The sequence below is a fragment of the Berghia stephanieae genome, chromosome 7 (assembly GCF_034508935.2).
Source record: "Berghia stephanieae isolate SIO BIC M18660-M18661 chromosome 7, UCSD_Bste_1.3, whole genome shotgun sequence".
Lineage (NCBI taxonomy): Eukaryota > Metazoa > Mollusca > Gastropoda > Nudibranchia > Aeolidiidae > Berghia > Berghia stephanieae.
In genome coordinates, this window is record NC_088366.1 from 19,204,226 (window position 1) to 19,224,798 (window position 20,573).

Genomic DNA, 20,573 nt, shown 5'->3' on the forward strand with positions numbered 1-20,573 from the left:
TGACTTGAGTGTCTACGGTTCGAGTCTCTTTGTCTGTGGCGCTTCTTTACTCCGTCCACAGTAGCAAATTATTAGTACGTGGCCCGTAACAGCGCTATCACCGTCGATTAAAAAAGTGATGTTGATGACTTGGTACCCTTTGAAAATCTCTTTGAGCCAGATTTGGTTGTTAACAAGTGTATGGTAGGTGCCAGACAAAGCATGAAAGAAATATACAAGGTTGACTGATATTTTTGGATGTTTTTTTTTTCTTCTTGTAATTTTCTTTCTTACTTTGTCTGACACCTTTCATACACACTTGTTCAGTTCTCTATCTTGCAAAGGTGGCTGCTCCTTAATTTTTTTAATAAGTGGTTATTGCATTGTGTAGATAGTATGCGCTTGGCTAAGAAGTTCATAACATTGCCTTCCGGAAGTATAACAGACAAAACTGTGTGTATCCATGAACGTTTATAGTCAGGTTAATACAGTTCAGTGAGCATTACTCATAAACGCGGGTGGCAAAAAAACAATAACGAAGACCCGAGTGACGTCAACTTCGATCTATCTATAGAAACTCTAAATTGATTTTATTTTTAAATTGTTTTGTTTTCATTTTATTAATTTTTTTGTTGTTGGTTATTTGTAATTTTTTTTCTTTTTGTAGGGCTCTATGTTAAATCATATAGATGCAGTACTATGAATAAAACAAGTTTTTTTTTAAATTTCGGCCATTACATTTTATTGGATCGATATTCGAAGGGTGATTTTTCTGGCCAAAGCATTCAAATTGATTGCGCGTGCGCGCGTGTGTGTGTGGTGTGTGTGTGTGTGTGGGGGGGGGGGGACAGGGTTGTGGGTGGGGTGGTAGGAGGGGGGTCGGGAATCAATGCAATTATTCTGATAATACTTTATATTAAATCCCAATAAACCGAAAACATGTTCTCGACCGGTCCTGTCGGAACAAAAGTTTATTATATTATTATTATTATTATTATTATTATTATTATTATTATTATTATTATTATTATTATTATTATTATTATTATTATTATTATTATTATTATTATTATTATTATTATTATTATTATTATTATTATTATTATTATTATTATTATTATTATATTATTATTATTATTATTATTATTATTATTATTATTATTATTATTATTATTATTATTATCATTATTATGATTATTATTATTATTATTATTATTATTATTATTAGTAGTAGTAGTAGTAGTAGTAGTAGTAGTAGTAGTAGTAGTAGTAGTAGTAGTAGTAGTAGTAGTAGTAGTAGTAGTAGTAGTAGTAGTAGTACTCTTATTGTTTATTTATTTTTATTTTTTTTAAAGATATATTTTTAATTATTATTTTTCGTCATGTACATTAAAATTAATGGTCTCGTCTTGTTAAGCAGTGTTAATCGTGATGAATGATTGGATAGGCGGATTTGTCATGAAAAATTCTGGTCCTTGAGTAAGACACTTTATACACATTGCTCCACTCGACCCAAGTATGAATGAGTACTGGGCCTCAGGACCCATTGACTAAATTGTATGAATTTTAGTACAACAGGCGACTGGTACCTCCTGAATGAAATAGAAGTATGATTCTCTATGGCCAACTGGGGGAATAAATGAAACATTGTAAAGCGCATTGAGCATGGTGAATCCGTGGAAATGCACTGTATAAATGTTCATGTTTATTGGCCATACGACTCGCCACGAATCATTAGAAAAGCACATTCTGCAGACAAGGGTAGACGGCAAGAGAGGAAGAGGTAGACCAACAAGAAGCTGGGAACAAACTATATGTGAATGGATGGGAATGACAACAACTCAAGTAAGTAGACTGGCGGAAAACCGTAATCTGTTTCGCAAGAAAGTTCGGGAAGCAACGTCCTACGCAGGATCAGCTGACTAGAGAGAGAGAGATTTACAATAACGGACGTTTCCAGTTTCAAGAACCAAAGTTGTTTATTTAGGCAGTTGGTCACGCAGACAAAAAAAAATATAATACAATTTAGTCTACCATAAATCAAATTAAAAAGCCTAGGAGATCTAGCAATTGATGAACTTCACATATTATTCAACAATATATACAATACTGGGAAAATTCCAGAAGATCTCTGTAACTCTATTTTCATAGCAATACCAAAGAAAGCAGGTGCAGTCAGATGCGAAAATTTTAGAACTATAAGTTTAATAAGCCACATCAACAAAATACTGTTGCGTATAATTATCAACAGGCTAAGGAATAAGATTAACCCCGAAATCGCAGAAGAACAATATGGATTCCAACCTGACAGAGGGACAAGGAACGCAATATACCTCCTCCGTGTTTTAAGTGAAAGAGCTATACAGGTTCAGACCCCACTATACCTCTGTTTTGTCGACTACAAAAAAGCTTTTGATAGAGTACGCCACGAAGAAATACTAAAACAACTGCACTCCATTGGCGCTGATGAGAAAGACCTCAGACTCATGCAAACATTATACTACACCCAGCAGGCATCTATCAAAATCGGAAACTCTACAGGAAATTCCATTCCTATTAAGAAAGGAGTCCGTCAAGGGTGTGTTGCCTCACCAGATCTGTTTAATCTATACCAAGAAACAATCATGAGGGGCATAAATAATATGGAGGGAATAAAAGTGGGAGGTCACAACATAAATAATATAAGATACGCAGACGATACGGTACTCATTGCAACATCAGAAATCCAACTTCAAAAGATTGTTGACAAAGTGGTAGTAGATAGTGAAGCCAAGGGAATGGAAGTGAATATCACCAAAACGGAATGCATGGTAATACAGAAAAACCCCGAAAACAACAACACCTGCAATATAACGATTCACGGCGAGCAACTTACCAACGTAGAAAGTTTTAAATACCTAGGTTCAATAGTGACAACAGATGGAAGATGTAACCGAGACATACGAGCAAGAATAGCTCAAGCCAAACAGGCCTTCATGGACCTGGGAAACATTTTGAAAAACAAACAGATGTCGTTCGGGATTAGATTCCGAGTCTTGAAGTGCTACGTGTGGCCAATCTTGTTATACGGATGCGAAAGCTGGACTACAAATGCAGAAACACAAAAGAACATTGAAGCTTTTGAAATGTGGTGCTTGAGAAGGATGCAGAGAATATCGTATACTGCACACAAAACGAACGAATAAGTGCTAAAACAAACATACCAACAAAGGAAACTAATGCCCTTAATAGTGGATCGACAACTATCCTTTTTCGGACACATAGTAAGGAAAGATAAGAATGAATACCTGGCAAGTTGTGGAAAAATACCTGGTAAACGCGCCCGGGGGAGACAAAGAAAAACACTCATAGACCAACTGAAGGGCTTCACCAGCCTAACAATCCAAGAGCTGTTTGAAAAGGCAAGAGACAGGGAGGAATGGAGAGAGATAATTCATGCAGTATCCGAAGCCTGGACCAGGCATGGAACCTAGAAGAAGAAGAAGAAATCAAAGAATTGGATTGTAAAAAATAAGAGAAAAGGAATAGCATCGATGACGTACAAAATATTTACCAAAGTAAGAAGATGGCAAGACTTGGAGAGGTGTGTAAATAAAGACGGTGATTGCATTCCACTAAGGATGTAGCCACAACGTCAGGAAACACCACTAATACAAATTATATCAAAGAACGTTTTAAAACTGGACTGTTAAATAATTTGAATAAAAATAGATATAATAAATTCAACGAATAGGAACTAAATTACTTAACACAGAATGTTTCGGGTCCAAAATTCTTCATCAGCAGTAGAATGTCCTTTGTGTATGTTTTTGAAGGAAGATTTATGCAGGTTGTATCTGGTTTTGAATGAACCGTGAGGACAATGTACGTTTCTTGTTTTGGTGTATCTGGGCCTGTAACTGTGGCTTGATAAATAATGTTTTGAGTCACTTCCCTCGATATGACGCATGGTAACTTGGTAACTGGCTCTAAACTATGGGAACAATGGCGGACGCCCTTATGAAATATTTCTCCGACGAGCATAAAAGCGTATCCAGAGGGAAAAAAAAAACATTATAAATCTGATCGTGTTTTGACTTTTACACATTCTGATCACAAGAGATATGAAAAGTTCTAGCCAGCATGAAGAATAAAAAGTACCGATTTTCTTAGTTTAGAATCACGATGGCCGCCGTGACATCAGACTTTTGAATCCAATCGTTTATAAAGATTGAGAGAGAGAGAAAGAGTTAGAAAGAGAGAGAGAGAGAGAGAGAGAGAGAGAGAGAGAGAGAGAGAGAGAGAGTGTGTGTGTGTGTGTATAAGAGAGAGAGAGAAAGAAAAAGAGAGAAAAATAGCAAGAAAGAGAGAGAGAGAGAGAGAGAGAGAGAGATAGAGACATAGAGATAAAGAGAGTATAGTATAATACACTAATAAATCACCCTTGCTCCGCAATTTAATCATTCAAGAAAATGTCTAGAATGCCTCAGTTTGTGAATTGTAAACAGGGGGAAATGATATCGCTATTGATTTACAGACAAACCAAACGAAAATATCATAAATTATGTGTGTTATGATTTATGACCATCATTACAATAACTATCAACATTATCCTCTTCAAACAAGAAAATTAGTCATATTTCAAAGTTTGAAGTCAGCGCTTTATTTGTGTGGTGATGGTGGTGATGGTGATGATGATGAAGATGATGAAGGTGATGATGATGATACTGATGATGATGATGATGATGATGATGATGATGATGATGGTGATCATGATGATGATGAAGATAATGATGATGATGATGATGATCATGATGATTATCATGATGATGATGATGATGAAACAGAAGTAAAAATGATTGTTTTGTTTATTCGCTCTAACAACGCCACTCTCTCATCCTCTCATCTCTCGTTCGTCTTTAGTGTTTCACTCCATTTTATCAAGATTATCATATTTTTTACAGTCATCCTTTAATCATGGCCTACGTGCATTTATTTGCAGGTCTGATAACCTATAATGTTATGGTCCCATTGTTGAAATGGAAATACTCTCAAACCAGCGTAAACTGTATTCTCCATTATTACAATGTTAAAACGAGTCCGTAACTGCGTGTGGTATCAGACCTGCAAATATGTCATCGTCGATAATAGCCTATGTTACGCCGTTGTCATCATCATCATCATCATCATCATCATCATCATCATCATCATCATCATCATCATCATTATCATCATCATCATCATCATCATCATCATCATCATCATCATCGTCGTCGTCACCATCATCATCATCACGATCATCGACATCATCATTATACTTTAGAAGCGTCATCATAATAACATTCATTACACCATATTCATCATCTTTCATCATTTTCTTGATTCATCTGCTACATTCCTCTATCTTATTCATTTTCGTCAAGATCTCAACAACTGTTTATGGAACGGTTCCAAACAAAGCAACTGCCCATTCGATGCTGGGCAGGCACGGACGGAGGTCATAAAAAGAATCTCGACTGCATAAGGGATCGATCTCTGTCCCATTGCGTGTGAAGCGAGTGCTCTACCAACTGAGTCATGTGATCCCAAGTGTAAATGTGTGCGGCTATGTGGTATGCCACTCGCTTTCGGATCGGAAGGTCCTGAGATCGATGCTCGCTCGACGCATAATTGAGTCCTTCGATTAAAAGGCTCTTAACTCACATTGTCTCACCGTACTCAGGTGTAAAATGAGAACCTGGCCATGAACAGCCTTGTCTATCGAAAAATTATAATATGGCTCATTTTTTACCAATTCTATACATTGGCTTTCCATTGAAACAAATTACTATTATGTTTGAAACATGTGACTCCACAATATCTTCAAGATTTTTTTTTTTTTTGGCTAATTTTGTCACATCTAGAACTTTAAGATCATTATCTGATAGAACGAAACAATTATAATAAAGTTCTTCAAATAATATATCGCAACAAAATTGTTGGATTGTCTCGCTTATTTTCAAGATAGACCCCACAGGATATTTCCTCTGAGAATGTAAACGAGGAATTTATTTTACATATCTAAAGAACATATGCAAATAAATAAAATCGGCGTCGTGTGTCTAATAGCGTATCATTGCTGTTTTATGATAGTTCCATGTTCATTTTGGAACGAAATTAGCTCAATGACAGAAACATGAGAACTCGCCTAAATTGAAGAGTGGTTTTCAAAAACTCATTAACTCCGATTTTCCCATTTTGAGATATTGAGGATTATTTCCTCTAAAATTTCTCATTCAGTCTATTATTTTATCATATTTAAACTTCAAATTCACACAAATCTAAGGAAACTCTTGTGCCCATCATTGATGCTTAAAATAAAATTTACCTTTCAGTTTATATCATGGATGGAAAATCTCAAAAAGTATAAAAGTCGACTTAAACGAGTTTTTTTAAAAAAACCAGCCTTCGAAAATTGCAAATTATTTTAAACACATTAAGTTTTCTGAGTCACAGTTAGATATAAAATTAAGCTATTTTGATCCATTGTCTCAAAACAGTTATGTGGCCTCGTGTTATGACATTTGCTATCGGACCGGGAGATCCTGGGTAGGAGCCCGATCTGAGCGGCGCATGGTTAAGACCTTGGAAAGGGTTCTTTACTCACATTCCCTCACTATACTCAAATGTAAATTGTGTATCTGGCCGTTAACAGCATTGTCTCTTTCAGAATAAAAAAAAAGTTATTGTGATATCGCCTAACAAGAATCATGTCTCATCTTATATTCATGTTATGAGTTGCTTTTGGCTTGGAGACCTTTTGGAGTATTTTGAGCCCGTCTTGTTGATATTGCGCTAGATAAAAGCTCAGGATTTTTTAGTATTATGTTGAGCTTTTTGTGTGCATTATTATTATTATTATTATTATTATTATTATTATTATTATTATATTATATTATTATTATTATTATTATTATTATTATTATTATTATTATTATTATTATTATTATTATTTTTTATCTTTTTTTTTATTTATTTATTTTTTGTTGTTGTTGGGGGTTGCTGATTGTTTTTTTTTGTGTTTTTTGTTTCTTTTTTTTTTGGGGGGGGGGTTGCTTTTGTTTGTTTTTTCTTTCTTTTTTTCTTTTTTTTTTGTTGTTTCTTATTTTGTTTTTTTTGTTTTTGTTTTTTTGTTTGTTTTTATTAATTGATTTGTCAGTAGTAATTTGAATAACACGCAAGAGGTACAGCTCGTCTCGGCTATTACTCAGTAGAAGAGAATGACAATAATCTACACGAGCCAGAATAAAAGGCGCCACACAGGTGCCCTCTCTTGTCCTACATGTTGATATGAGTTGAGGAGCTCTGAGCATGTTCAGTGGATACAATTCGATTCTTACACTCTTGCCTTTTGGAATTCCGGACGTGCTTGCGTGTGCGCGTTGGAAACAAAGTTCGACTTCCAAAACGCAGGAGTGTAAGAAATAACTTATTCTACCCATCAATCGATTCCGATTTTGTCATCTCTGAGTAAAAGACAGTTTTAAAAATATCTATATGATAGGTACTTCTTTTTTCAAAATTCTAATTTTAGTGAAATTTAACGTTTGAAATATGACGTCACAAATTATTATTGTACACATGATATCATTACGCGTTACTATTTACGGAGAGGGGTGGAATTATGAACTTTGGTGCTCAAGTTTATTTTCTTTTTTTTTTCTTTTCCCTTTGTTTATTTTATTGTTTTTGTTTTGATTTGTTTTGTTCTTTGCTTTTTTTGTTGTTTTTTTTTTTTTTGGTTCACTCCTACATGATACCAGATTGAAGAGACAGGTCCCGGTTTCGTTTTTTGTTTTGTTTTTGTTTTTGTTTGTTTTTTTTGTTTTTTTGCAGGTTCCATTATTCGTTGCCGAAAAGCTGATACATAATATTATTATAACAAATGTAGGAGAAGTGAACACTTCAGTATCAATATTCGTTTCCTTTGAATCCGCGGACGTGCTAATACCGTAACATAGGGAGTATTGATAAAACAAACTAAAGTCTATTTTCTCCTATCTTATGTCACGATAAACTTTGTGCTTTAATTCCCCTTGTTTATGGATAGAATGAAGTTGACGTCACTCTCGTCTTTGTTATTGTTTTTTTGCCACCCACTTTATGAGTAATTCTCACTTAACTGTTTTATCCAGACTATAAAAGTTCATGGTTACACAAAGTTTTGTGTGTTGGTCAGATATACTTCCGGATGGCAATGTTTTGAGCTTCTAATCCAAGCGCATACAATCTATATCATTGTGACATTTGTTTATATTATTATGTGTCTTAGTTATTGCCTTGTATATTATATCATTAAATACAATTGTTTGATGCTTGTATATTTAATGCCTAATGGCTCTGAAGAAGTAGTACTGCTTTTTTAATATCATCATGAACAAGGTATTTTTCTCTTTATCTATTTCGTGAAAGCTAATCGAAATGATTTAAAGCATTTTTTTGCTGTTTGAAAGTAACCCCCCCCCCCCCTCTCTCTCTCTCTCTCTCTCTCTCTCTCTCTCTCTCTCTCTCTCTCTCTCTCTCTCTCTCTCTTTCTCTCTCTCTCTCTCTCTCTCTCTCTCTCTCTCTTTCTATCTTTCTTTCCTATCTATCTGTGTGCGCGCGTGTTTGTATATATGTGTTTGTTTTTACGTCTGCATCTATATATCTCTTCCATCTTTCTATATGCCTAATATTTATTGAACCTCACTTCCCTTTTACTTTACATCTGTTTGAAGACTTTACAGTCTTAACATAACACAATTTGCGTATGTAAACACAATGACATTAGTACATTCTTCTCTTATAGATAGTATGCCCTTGGCTAAGAAGTTCACAACATTGCCATCCGGAAGTATAACGGACCAACACACAAAACTATGTGTAACCTTAAACGTTTATAGATAGAATGCGCTTGGCCAAGGAGTTCACAACATTGCCATCCGGAAGTATAACCAACACACAAACTCTGTGTAACCATGAACTTTTATAGTCTGGTTAATACAGTTTAGTGAGAACAACTCACAAACGCGGATGGCAAAAACAATAACAAAGGCATGAGTGACGTCATCTGCATACTATCTATAGTCTGGTTAATACAGTTTAGTGAAAACTGTTCATAAACGCGGATGACAAAATACAATAACAAAGGCCCGAGTGACCTCAACTTCATTCTATCTATAGAACCCCCCCCCCCCCTTCTTTCTCTCTCTCTCTCTCTCTCTCTCTCTCTCTCTCTCTCTCTCTCTCTCTCAGACACACACATACACACACAACACACAATATACACTTAATTAATGGGATTCAATAGTCTGATCTCACTTCCGCCCAGCAACGGGCAGCTTGGTTCTAAACAAAGAAAATCGGTACTTTTTATTCTTCATGCTAACTAGAATTTTTTCACATGTAATGCGATCAGAATTTATAAAGGTCAAAACATGATCAGATTTATAATGTTTCTCTCCTCTGGATACACTTTTGCTCCTCAGGGAAGTATTTCATAAGGGGGTCCGCCATTGTTCCAATAGTTTAGAACCAGTTGATAAGCTACTATACGTCATGGGAGGAAAGTGATGTCACGACTGTTGAAGCCTATTAATGCATTTGCATCTAACACGATGCATGGGATTACAATGATCCATGCTTGTACATTTGACAGAAGTTGCTTGCTGGCCGTGTCAAGCAATGGTATAAACCACTTGGCTGTGACGAGCAGGCGACACTTCCCGGGTGTGTGTTCCCTGATTGTCATCCATTGTATCTACGTGTTGCGTATCAAGTAATAGCCATCGGTAACTTATAGATAGTATGCGCTTGACTAAGAAGCTCATAACATTGCCATCCGGAAGTAAAACGGACCAACACACAAAACTGTGTGTAACCATGATCGTCTATTGTCTGCTCAATACAGTTTATTGAGAAGTACTCATAAACGCGGATGGCAAAAAAAAAAAAACAATAACAAAGGCATTAGTGACGTCATCTTCGAACTATCTATAGATAGAATGCGCTTGGCCAAGGAGTTCACAACATTGCCATCCGGAAGTTTAACGGACCAACACACAAACTCTGTGTAACCATGACCTTTTATAGTCTGGTTCATACAGTTTAGTGAGAACAACTCACAAACGCGGATGGCAAAAACAATAACAAAGGCCTGAGTGACGTCATCTTCGAACTATCTATAGCCTGAGACAAGAACCGTAGCCATCGTTAACTTATAGTCTGACAATGAACACAAAAATGACGTTAAAAAGACCAGTCTTTGACCACAAAAGAAACCAAATCGTGAGTTGTATTCAATAGATAGTACGCAGATGACGTCACTCAGGCCTTTGTTATTGTTTTTGCCATCCGCGTTTGTGAGTTGTTCTCACTAAACTGTATTAACCAGACTATAAAAGTTCATGGTTACACAGAGTTTGTGTGTTGGTCCGTTATACTTCCGGATGGCAATGTTGTGAACTCCTTGGCCAAGCGCATTCTATCTATAGTTCAACCAATGGGACCACTTGTTTCCATGAGCACTATTAACAACTCACTCGGCGGTGCAAAAACCAAATAATGACGTCAAAATGCCAGTCTTTTTGGGTTTCAGTGTCAGGCTATAACTTAACGATGGCTACGCAAGAACCCTCTAAAACTGATAGTTTGACGTCATTTTAAAGGTTATGACGCTTCTGTGAGTTGCCGTAAGTAGAGCTCAAGGAAACAAGTGATTCCTTTGGCTGAACTATTGAATACAACTCACGATTTGTTTTCTTTTGTGGCCAAAGACTGGCATTTTGACGTCATTTTTTGGTCAGTGTCAGGCTATAAGTTAACCATGGCTATGATCTAGTTATCTGATCTGCTTTTTATATAGATAGTTCAAAGATGACGTCACTCAGGTCTTTGTTATTGTTTTTGCCATCCGCGTTTGTGAGTTGTTCTCACTAAACTGTATTAACAAGACTATAAAATTTCATGTTTACACAGAGTTTGTGTGTTGGTCCGTTATACTTCCGGATGGCAATGTTGTGAACTCCATGGCCAAGTGCATTCTATCTATAGATAGTATGCAGATGACGTCAATCAGGCCTTTGTTATTGTTTTTGCCATCCGCGTTTGTGAGTTGTTCTCACTAAACTGTATTAACCAGACTATAAAAGTTCATGGTTACACAGAGTTTGTGTGTTGGTCCGTTATACTTCCGGATGGCAATGTTGTGAACTCCTTGGCCAAGCGCATTCTATCTATAGATAGTTCAAAGATGACGTCACTCAGGTCTTTGTTATTGTTTTTTGCCATCCGCATTTATGAGTAATGCTCACTGAACTGTATTAACCCGACTATAAACGTTCATGGATACACACATTTTTGTGTGTTGGTCGTTATACTTCCGGATGGCAATGTTATGAGCTTCTTAGCCAAGCGCATACTATCTATAGATGGAGATGAAGATCGGTACGTTTGGGTCGTTGAAAGTTTTGTGTATGTTAGCAATATTATGGGATGTCCTACCGTGCGCCGGTTTTCCATACCACTCCTTAGAGTTTTTAAGCAGGTTTTCAGAACTTAAAACACGTTTAAGGTGGGGATTACAAAATACACGTGTAGAAGAGCCCAGGTGTTTAATTCTTTTGCCCTGAGCAGCCTTGATTCATTTTACTTGACATTAATAGGATTCCACAGTCTGACGTCACGTCCGCCTAGCAACGAATCGGCTGGCTCTAAACAAAAAAAATCCGTGCTTGGTCCAGGCAAGGAATAATTGGAAAATCGCTTAAAAAACAATTTTTATCTTAAATATGGTCCAGTATTTTGTACCAGATTGTCTACACCAGTCAGAGAGTCACTCCTGCAAGTTTTACAGATTTCCAAATGGACAGGCAGACAAAAAATTGAAGAAAAAGTGGACCACTTTAGTCAGGTAAGCACGCACGCCTCGTCGAACATTTGATAGAGTTCGTAGTCCAGATCTAGGTCAAGTTCTAGCTTACGTAGACCTATATTTTATGATTAAAGTGTACAATTGCACGAAATTATAAATAAAAATACATTCCAAACTAGGTTTTTATTGAAGTTGAAGCAAAAATGATATCTCAATCGTTTTGATGTTAAGGCTGATAAACTGAATGAGAGTAAAGTTCTACTGATAAGTGATAATTTTTTTAAAAGGAGAACAAGAAGAAAGAGAAGAAAATATTTGTTAAAGTCTTACTTTAAACTCGATACCTTTATGGCAAAATGAAAATAAATAAATAAAATAACGCAACCTCTCCCCCGCCCCCCTCCCCTCACGCAGATATCTCTCTCTCTCTCTCTCTCTCTCTCTCTCTCTCTCTCTCTCTCTCTCTCTCTCTCTCCACACACACACACACACACACACACACAAACACACATACTTTCCTCTTTTTTTTGGAAAGTTTCTCTGATTCTCTGCCATGCCTCCTCTCCCCGACAGCCGAGGTGGCAACTCTGTGTGAACAAAGCAAGATGGCGGCAGGGACCTCTCTCCTTTACCTGTGCCCGATTGTTGACACGCCAAAGTTTCCATCACCGCACTGTCCAGTACAGTACTGACTGAAATAAAGAGAAAACGCCAGTCTTGCTACACTCAACCCCAAGATCAACTTTAACTGTGTAAATTTAAGAATTCATATTCTTATATATACCTAGTCAAAATCATCAAAAGAAGTAATGAGGAAGTGCGACATTTTGCTGAATGTGCGATTTCATAAAAGACAGGCGAGAGACCCACCAGTAACCTAGTCTCTTGCACACCTTTGATTTATCATGCATTGAGCTGGTGTCAAACAAGATAGTCTAAAACAAAGTACTTATCAAATTAAATAATATACCCAATATGCCCAACAGAATTATTGGGTTTTTTTTAATCTTTTCATTTCAGGTGAAAGGACAAAAGATCCAACATCATCATCAAGAGTGTGTTCTTGTCACTTCAGAGATGGTGACAAAGCCAACCTCCCTGAATTGTTTGACAGAAATAAAAATAAATTGTTTCCATCAGAGCCAGAAAGAAAGAAAAGAAAAGTGACACAAGGAATTCCCACCCCATCTCAATTGGCACCAACATCAAGAAGTCCACCACCACCACCACCACCACCACCACCACCATCATCATCATTATCATCACCATCATCATCATCATCATCATCATCATCATCATCATCATCATCATCATCATCATCATCATCAGCTCAACTCTCTTCATCATCATCACAATGTCCCACCTTTAAAAAAACCAGATTCCTCATCATCATTATTTTCCTCCTCATCATCATCCTCATTATCTTCTCCCTCATCATCATCTCAACTCTCGTCACCATCATCACAGGATTCCATCTTTTAAAAAAAAACAGATTGTAGAACAAGTGAGGATATTTTAAATAGAACAACAAATTTAATTCAAGAACAAAAAATTACAGACAAAAATAAGGAAATAGCTAGCTTTAAAAAACCCAACTAAATTAGATTCAACGCACTTACACTGTTTCAAGCCTTACAGAAAAAGTTCTTCGAATGGAGACAGGTGTACATTCTTTTAAAATATTTAATATTATTGTTCAATATGTTGAGTGCTTTAGAGGTAACATTATTTATTATAGTAGACGGGAAGTTCAGGAAGAGACAGTTGCATTAAAAGACCAAATTTTCATTATTACACTTATGAAACTTAGACAGAACTACGCTAACCTTCATATTTCACAATTGTTTAGCGTTAGTGAAAGTACTATAACAAATATTATACAAACTTTTATTCATGTTTTACATAAGCCATACGCTTCTCTTTGAAAATGTTATGAAGGTTAAATGCCCTTCTAGACATAAAAATAAACTATCAGCTCCATCATCCTTTTTAAGATTTCCAAATTGCAGAATGATCATTGATTGTATAGATGACCAAATTGCTATTCCTAAAGAAATGGATAAACAACGGTTAACTTATTCTTCTTATAGGTCCATGAATTCTGTTAAAGGTCTTGTTGGTCTAAGTCCAAATGGTGTGATAAATTTTATTTCTAAACATGATCCAGGGTCTGTCTCGGATAAGGTCATTGTACAAAATTGTGGATTACTAAAACTTTTAATTTTAAGCCCTGGAGAATTAATTTTAGCAGATAAAGGTAATAAAGGTAAAACCCCATCCTGATTCAAGATATTTTACCTCAAGGAGTAACTGTAAATATCCCTCCCTTTTTACATAATAAATTTACTGAAAATGAGATTTTATTAACAAAAGAAATTGCTTCATGTAGAATTCATGTTGAGAGGGCTAATGAAAGACTGAAAAATGTTAACATCCTCTCATATATTCCAACCATGTTAAGAGAAACATCTGATATTATTTTTCAATTTGTTGCAGCACTTGTCAATCCCCAGTCTCCTCTTATTAAGGAGATTGCATTTTGTTAGCTTTGCCATTTATTTTGTACAACACACATATTTTGTTCATCATCATCAAATCACCATTCAAAATAATGGTTTTGTAGGTCCATACATGATTTTACATGATAAACATGACAAATTATGGCATTGTTGTATCAATGTATGTTCAATGTCATTAACATTGTTAAATAAAACCACACAAATTAGTTTTGGACTGAATCAACCCAAGGCATCATCAAGATAGATCTGTGGAAATAAAAGAATAAAAGATTCAAATTTAGAGCTGCGACCATGCTCAATAGGCAAAAAACAAACAAACTAATAAAACGTCTGTTGTGGTCTTGTGGTATGACACTCGCTTTCAGATCAGAAGGTCCTGGGTTTGGGCCTCGCTCGGCACATAGTTGAGTCCTTGGAGAAGGCTCTTTACTCACAATCTCTCACCGTACTCAGGTGTCAAATGAGTACCTGGCCGTTAACAGCGTTGTCTCTGTCCGAAAAAATTGTAATATCGCCCAACAGGCATCATGTCCCGTCTTACATGTTAAATGTTGCTGTTGGCCAGGGACCCCTTGTAAAGCACTTTGAGCACATTTAGTGGATATTACGCTGTATAAAAACTCAATTAAAAAAACAAATTAAGTGATTCTTTCATTCATCTTGCTTTGTTGATAAGGGGGAAACCCGAAACGTCCATTTTATCTGTTTTCGTATATTAAATTGAAGTTCACATTCAATTTCACAATGTTATTGATTTCTTCGAGTTTCAAGCAGCAACATTTACATTACACCTTAACCCAATAGGAAGTTTAGTTTACCGTGACTAACACTGGTCTAAATAAATCCTTTATTCATCCCATAGAGGAAATTTATCTCTAGGGTCTATTCCCAGGGAAGACTGGAATAACCACGGTGCAGCGCCGCAAATTGAGCTAGGGCGAGGTGACTTGCTCAAGGCCACACAGCGCAGCGGCGGGTGAACGAACTCGGTACCTTTCGGGTACGAAGCAAAAACCGTACCGCTGATCCACGCTGCCCCACATGAAGTATGATAAAATGTCTAGCGTGATTGGTGATTGTGATGCTCATATGAGTATTATAATAAAGGTTACAACACGATACTAAATAGTATGTAGTAGACTATAGTCAATAGCAACGAAAATTAGCGAAGCAAGACTAAGACCTCAAAGACTCAAAGTCCGTGGTCCATAAGATAAAAACACAATAATTCAATGACTCCCTCTCTCTCTCCCTAACTAAAATCGAACGTAAACAGTTAAATCTTTCCATTGGATATACTAAATCTGCCTAAACTCAAAGTAAACTGATTATTGTCCAACAGTAGTTTTACGGAGATGTGAGATTTTGAGAATGAGAATGAGAAGACGAAATGACTTACCTTCACAGAATACTCTTTATTCTTCATGCTGGCTTGAACTTTGCCGAACATCAAGCCATCTGAGTAAGTGAAAGTCAAAACATGACCTGACTGATGATGATTTTCACCTCGCGAGACACTTTTATGCTCATTGGAGAAGTATTTCATAAGGGCGGTGATGGAAATAGAGTTCGTGTCAGCCATTTTTCTCGACTGTTTAGAGCCAGCCGGTTTGTTGCCATGCGTTGCTGCGCAGGATTACGTCACGACTTAGGAAGCCTATTGAAGTTGCATTTTTTCTGGCGACATTGAACCCTCTTTTCCGTTCAGATTTTAAAATAATATGACGTTCTATATCGAAAGGATATTAATAGTGCTAAAATAGAATTTATAGTAAAAACTATTGAGCATTACTGAAACGGTCAAAAAGTACCATGATATACTATTAGTATTGTGTTGATGTTATATACCGGCAGTAATACACACACACACACATATATATATATATATATATATATATATATATATATATATATATATATATATATATATATATATATATATATATATATATATATATATATATAACCTGAAGATTGCGAAAGTATGAAACAATATTGTGGAAGTAGCAGAAACTAATATTTAGAATATTTAACTGCCCCTGTATATGAGTATAAGATACCCCCATTAATTTGGTATTATGATGGTTGGAGCAAGATTCCGAAATTTGTATTTAGAGAAAAACTTTTTAGACTCACAAAATATAAGACTTTCTTAAATGGTTTGAGAAATTGGATTCAATAGTCTGATGTCACGTTGCCCAGCAACGGCGAGGAGCGTGTTTCTAAACAAAGAAAATCGGTACGTTTTATTCTTCATGCTGGCTAGAAAATTTCATATGTCATGTGATTAGAATGTATAAAAGTCAAAAAACAAGATCATATTTATAATGTTTTTCTCTTCTGGATACACTTTTATGCTCGTCGGAGAAATATTTCATAAGGGCGTTCGCCATTGTTCCGATAATTTAGAACCAGTTACTAAGTTAACATGCGTCATTACGAGGGAAGTGACGTCATGACTGTTGAAGCCTATAACATTTTTATCTTCGTTATGAGGAACAAACAATCTCACAAAAGTATTTTGCTCTTTAGATCACTAAATAAATGATTCAAACGCGACATGGTAAGTACTGAAAGTCACCTCGTACAATGCTGGTCATTTTTATTATATTAATCCAGATCACTTCAGTATATTAAAAAACCTTATAAGAATAAAACAGGAGCTTTTACATAGCTCAGGGGGTCTCAGAGCAACATTCGAACCCTAGACATTCCGATCTGAAGGCGAATGTCATACAACTAGAAGATATTATAGCCGCACAAACAAGACAAAAACAAGACGAGTATTTTCCTCTTTCAATCACTATGTAGGATGAAAGATGAAAGTAAGTAGGTTTTCAAAATCATCTCCTCAAATATCGCACGATACATGTCATAAAACAACATTTTATGAACTTGGTTTTTCACAATATAGATAAAATGATGTTGACGTCACTCTGGTATTTCTTATTGCTTTTTGCCATCCGTATTTATGAATAATTCTCACTTAACTGTTTTAACCAGACTATAAACGTTCAAGGTTACACATAGTTTTGTGTGTTGGTCCTTTATACTTCCGGATGGCAATGTTGTGAGCTTCTTGGTCAAGCGCATACTATCTAGATAGAATGAAGTTGTGGTCACTCGGTCTTTGTTATTGTTTTTTGCCATCCGCGTTTATGAGTAATTCTCACTTAACTCTATTACCAGACTCTTAACTTCCATGGCTACACAAAGTAGTTGTTTTGGTGTTTGTTCGTTATACTTCCGGATGGCAATGTTGTGAGCTTCTTTGCCAAGCGCATACTATCTATATTACAGTATTGAGAGGATAGATCACAATAAATAGAAAGAATGAAATTATTTTTGATGTCACTCAGCTCTTTGTTATTGTTTTTCGCCACCACTTGTTATGAGTAGTTCTCACTATATTGAATTAATAACGTTATAAACGGTCAAGATTACAAACCATTTTCTGTGTTGGTTCGTCATATCCGGCTGGCGGAATGTTGTGAATATATTACCTAAGCGCATAGCATCAATAAAAAAGTCACGATTTTGTATGATTCAATTTTACCATCTGCCACTAATCAAATTTATTTCAACTTTCAGCACTCCAGTCACGAACAGCGTCGTCCATCTTCACCAGATTATGTTGACAGAGGAAAGTCACATGATTTGAAATCACGTGATTGGCTGACTTAAAAAACTAGACATCTGATTTGGGTGAGGATTTGGAATCTAATAATTGAAAAGACGAGATAGATAGACCTAATGCATGGAGTGAATTGAAGTCACTTGATCAATGGGACTTTGCAGGATATTTGAATAATAAGGTGAGTAAAATGTGATTATCCTCCTGTAGTGGACACATGCCCTTATTGAGAGAACGTGAATACAGCATTGTGCATGCGTTTCTCTTATCAACTGAGGATATCTATCGTTTGGTTAAATTTTTTTTGTAAAAATTGAGCTTTTATATAGCGTAATATCCACTAAGTGTGCTCAAAGCGCTTTACAAGGGGTTCCTGGCCAACAGCAACTTTTAGCATTTAGGACGGGACATGACGCCTGTTAGGCGATGTTACAATATTTTCAGACAGAAACAACGCTGCAAACGGCCAGGTACTCATTTTACACCTGAGTACGGTGAGAAATTGTGAGTAAAGAGTCTTTTTCAAGGATTCAACTATGCGCCGAGCGAGGCTCGAACCCAGGACCTTCCGATCCGAAAGCGCATAATTGAGTCCTTGAAAAAGGCTCTTTACTCACATTCTACCACCATTCTCAGATGTAAAATGAGTACCCGGCCGTTAAGAGAGTTGTCTCTGTTTGGAAACAAAATTGTAATATCGCCTAGCAGGCGTCATGTCCGGTCCTAAATGTTGTGTTGCCAGGGACCCCATGTAGAGCGCTTTGAGCACGTTTAGTGGTTATTACGCTATATAAAAGCTCATTATTTAAAACTCATTATTTATTTAGCCACACAGATGTGATCCGTCGCATGAAAGCTGCAATATCGGGATGAGCTCTATACCGAAAAGGGATTTTAACGCTAAAATGGTCGAGAATAGAGAATTTCTTTTCTTTTTGTCTCGTACTTTGAAATGATATACTATTAGTATTCACTCTCCTAAAAAAAAAACTTAATTTAAGTTCCATTTTTTGGACTATCAGTTCAAATTTCGATACTGGAATCAGCCTTGACCTAAATTTTTTTTAAAGTTAGGCTTTTATGTAGTACAATATCCACTAAACGTATTCAAAGCGCTTTACACGGGTCCCTGACCGACAGCAAAACTTAACATATAGGACGAGACATGACGCCTGTTAGGCGATTTTACATTATTTTTTTCTAACAGAGAATACGCATTTTACACCTGATTACGATGAGAGAATGTGAGTAAAGAGCCTTTTCAAAGGATTCGACTATGCACCGAGCAAGGTTCGAACCCAGGACTTTCTGATCCGAAAGCGAGTGCCATTCCACAAGACCACATAGCCGCACAAATAATAAATATTTTGGAGCGGTGGGTTCCAAATAAAGATTCATCCTTTAGATTAAACATTCAAGAATTGAAATGTATTCCTGTCCAATCTTGTCTACTTTTATTGTCTTCAGTTTTACACCAGTTAATAATTATTTCACAGGCGTCTTCATACTACCTATCTATTCCTACTATTACGAAAAGAAATCGTAGAATTATGATATTTTGGCTCCCATTTCAGACATGTATGATCATCTCCAAGTCATTAAATCATCGAAAATTCAAGCTAAATCCCAGAAAACATATTTTTTGGGGGATTTTGAAGTGTAATTTAATCCTTGTAAGGGTGAAAAAAATTGATGAATTTTAAATTCACCTTTTGCGAGGCTACACTTTTTTCTCCTAAAAATTTACGAATTTTTAAAATTTAATGTAAACTAGTCAGTTCTGCGTATTATTTGTGCCAAAATCTATTTTCTTCACCAAGTTTTCATCGCCGTCTAATTATCTCTAACAAAGAGATAATTGAAAAGGAACAAACAAACCTATACCTTGTTACCTGTCATCAGTTTTTCCCTTATTTACGGTATTTTGTTTGATAATTCATATTTCTGTCTAGATACCAATATTTACGGAATCTTTTTTTTTCGCGCTAGGGTGTGTAATTTGACACTAATACCCTCCATCTGGTTTTCATTTTTCTGCTGCTCTATCTTTTGTGACGACCTGATAATGGCCTGGATAAAGAATGAATATATGTTTACCTATCAGGCCATTTAACGCAATTCACGTTGCCGATTATAAATAAATACCCTAAATAATATGCCTAGCCTATAGGGTGTATATTTACATTCAAGCTTTCCAAAATTCTCTAAATGAGCTCCGCTGTGATTTATTTTTTCTTTCCTAATAGATCTTTGAACCACATTTCCATTTCGTTCTTCAGCTGTTGTCTTATAACTCCATTATCTAGTCCAAAATATTAGCTGCTTGTCAATTTTTTAGACCGGTGATAGAAACCTCGTATTATGTATGAGTGATGAAGATATCCAGATTGAAGGTAAAATTTCATAAACGTTAAATTTACTTCATTTGTTATTCACTTATATATTTATTTATCTATTCATATATATATATATATATATATATATATATATATATATATATATATATATATATATATATATCAAGGAATTTACCCAATGGAAACCGTACGGTGCTCTTATTGGCTAACCAACC

General features: G+C 35.9%; 1 protein-coding gene and 1 long non-coding RNA gene across 3 annotated transcripts in view; one reads left to right on the top strand and one right to left on the bottom strand.

The window, feature by feature from the left end:
- LOC144976168 (uncharacterized) overlaps positions 1-20,573 on the top strand; it is a 261,417-nt gene that overhangs the window by 72,252 nt on the left and 168,592 nt on the right. The window contains exon 3 of one of the 2 annotated variants that reach the window (XR_013646054.1): positions 17,959-18,182. The gene's annotated coding sequence lies outside the window, so the exon portion shown is untranslated. Of the gene's footprint in view, positions 1-17,958; positions 18,183-20,573 lie in introns of those variants that run through there. The other variant, XM_078920349.1, reaches the window with a different exon arrangement.
- On the bottom strand, positions 14,471-16,024 carry LOC144976167 (uncharacterized). Its single transcript, XR_013646053.1, has 2 exons — positions 15,767-16,024; positions 14,471-14,613 (listed from the first exon to the last, which is right to left on the bottom strand). It is a non-coding gene; the product is annotated as an uncharacterized LOC144976167 (long non-coding RNA).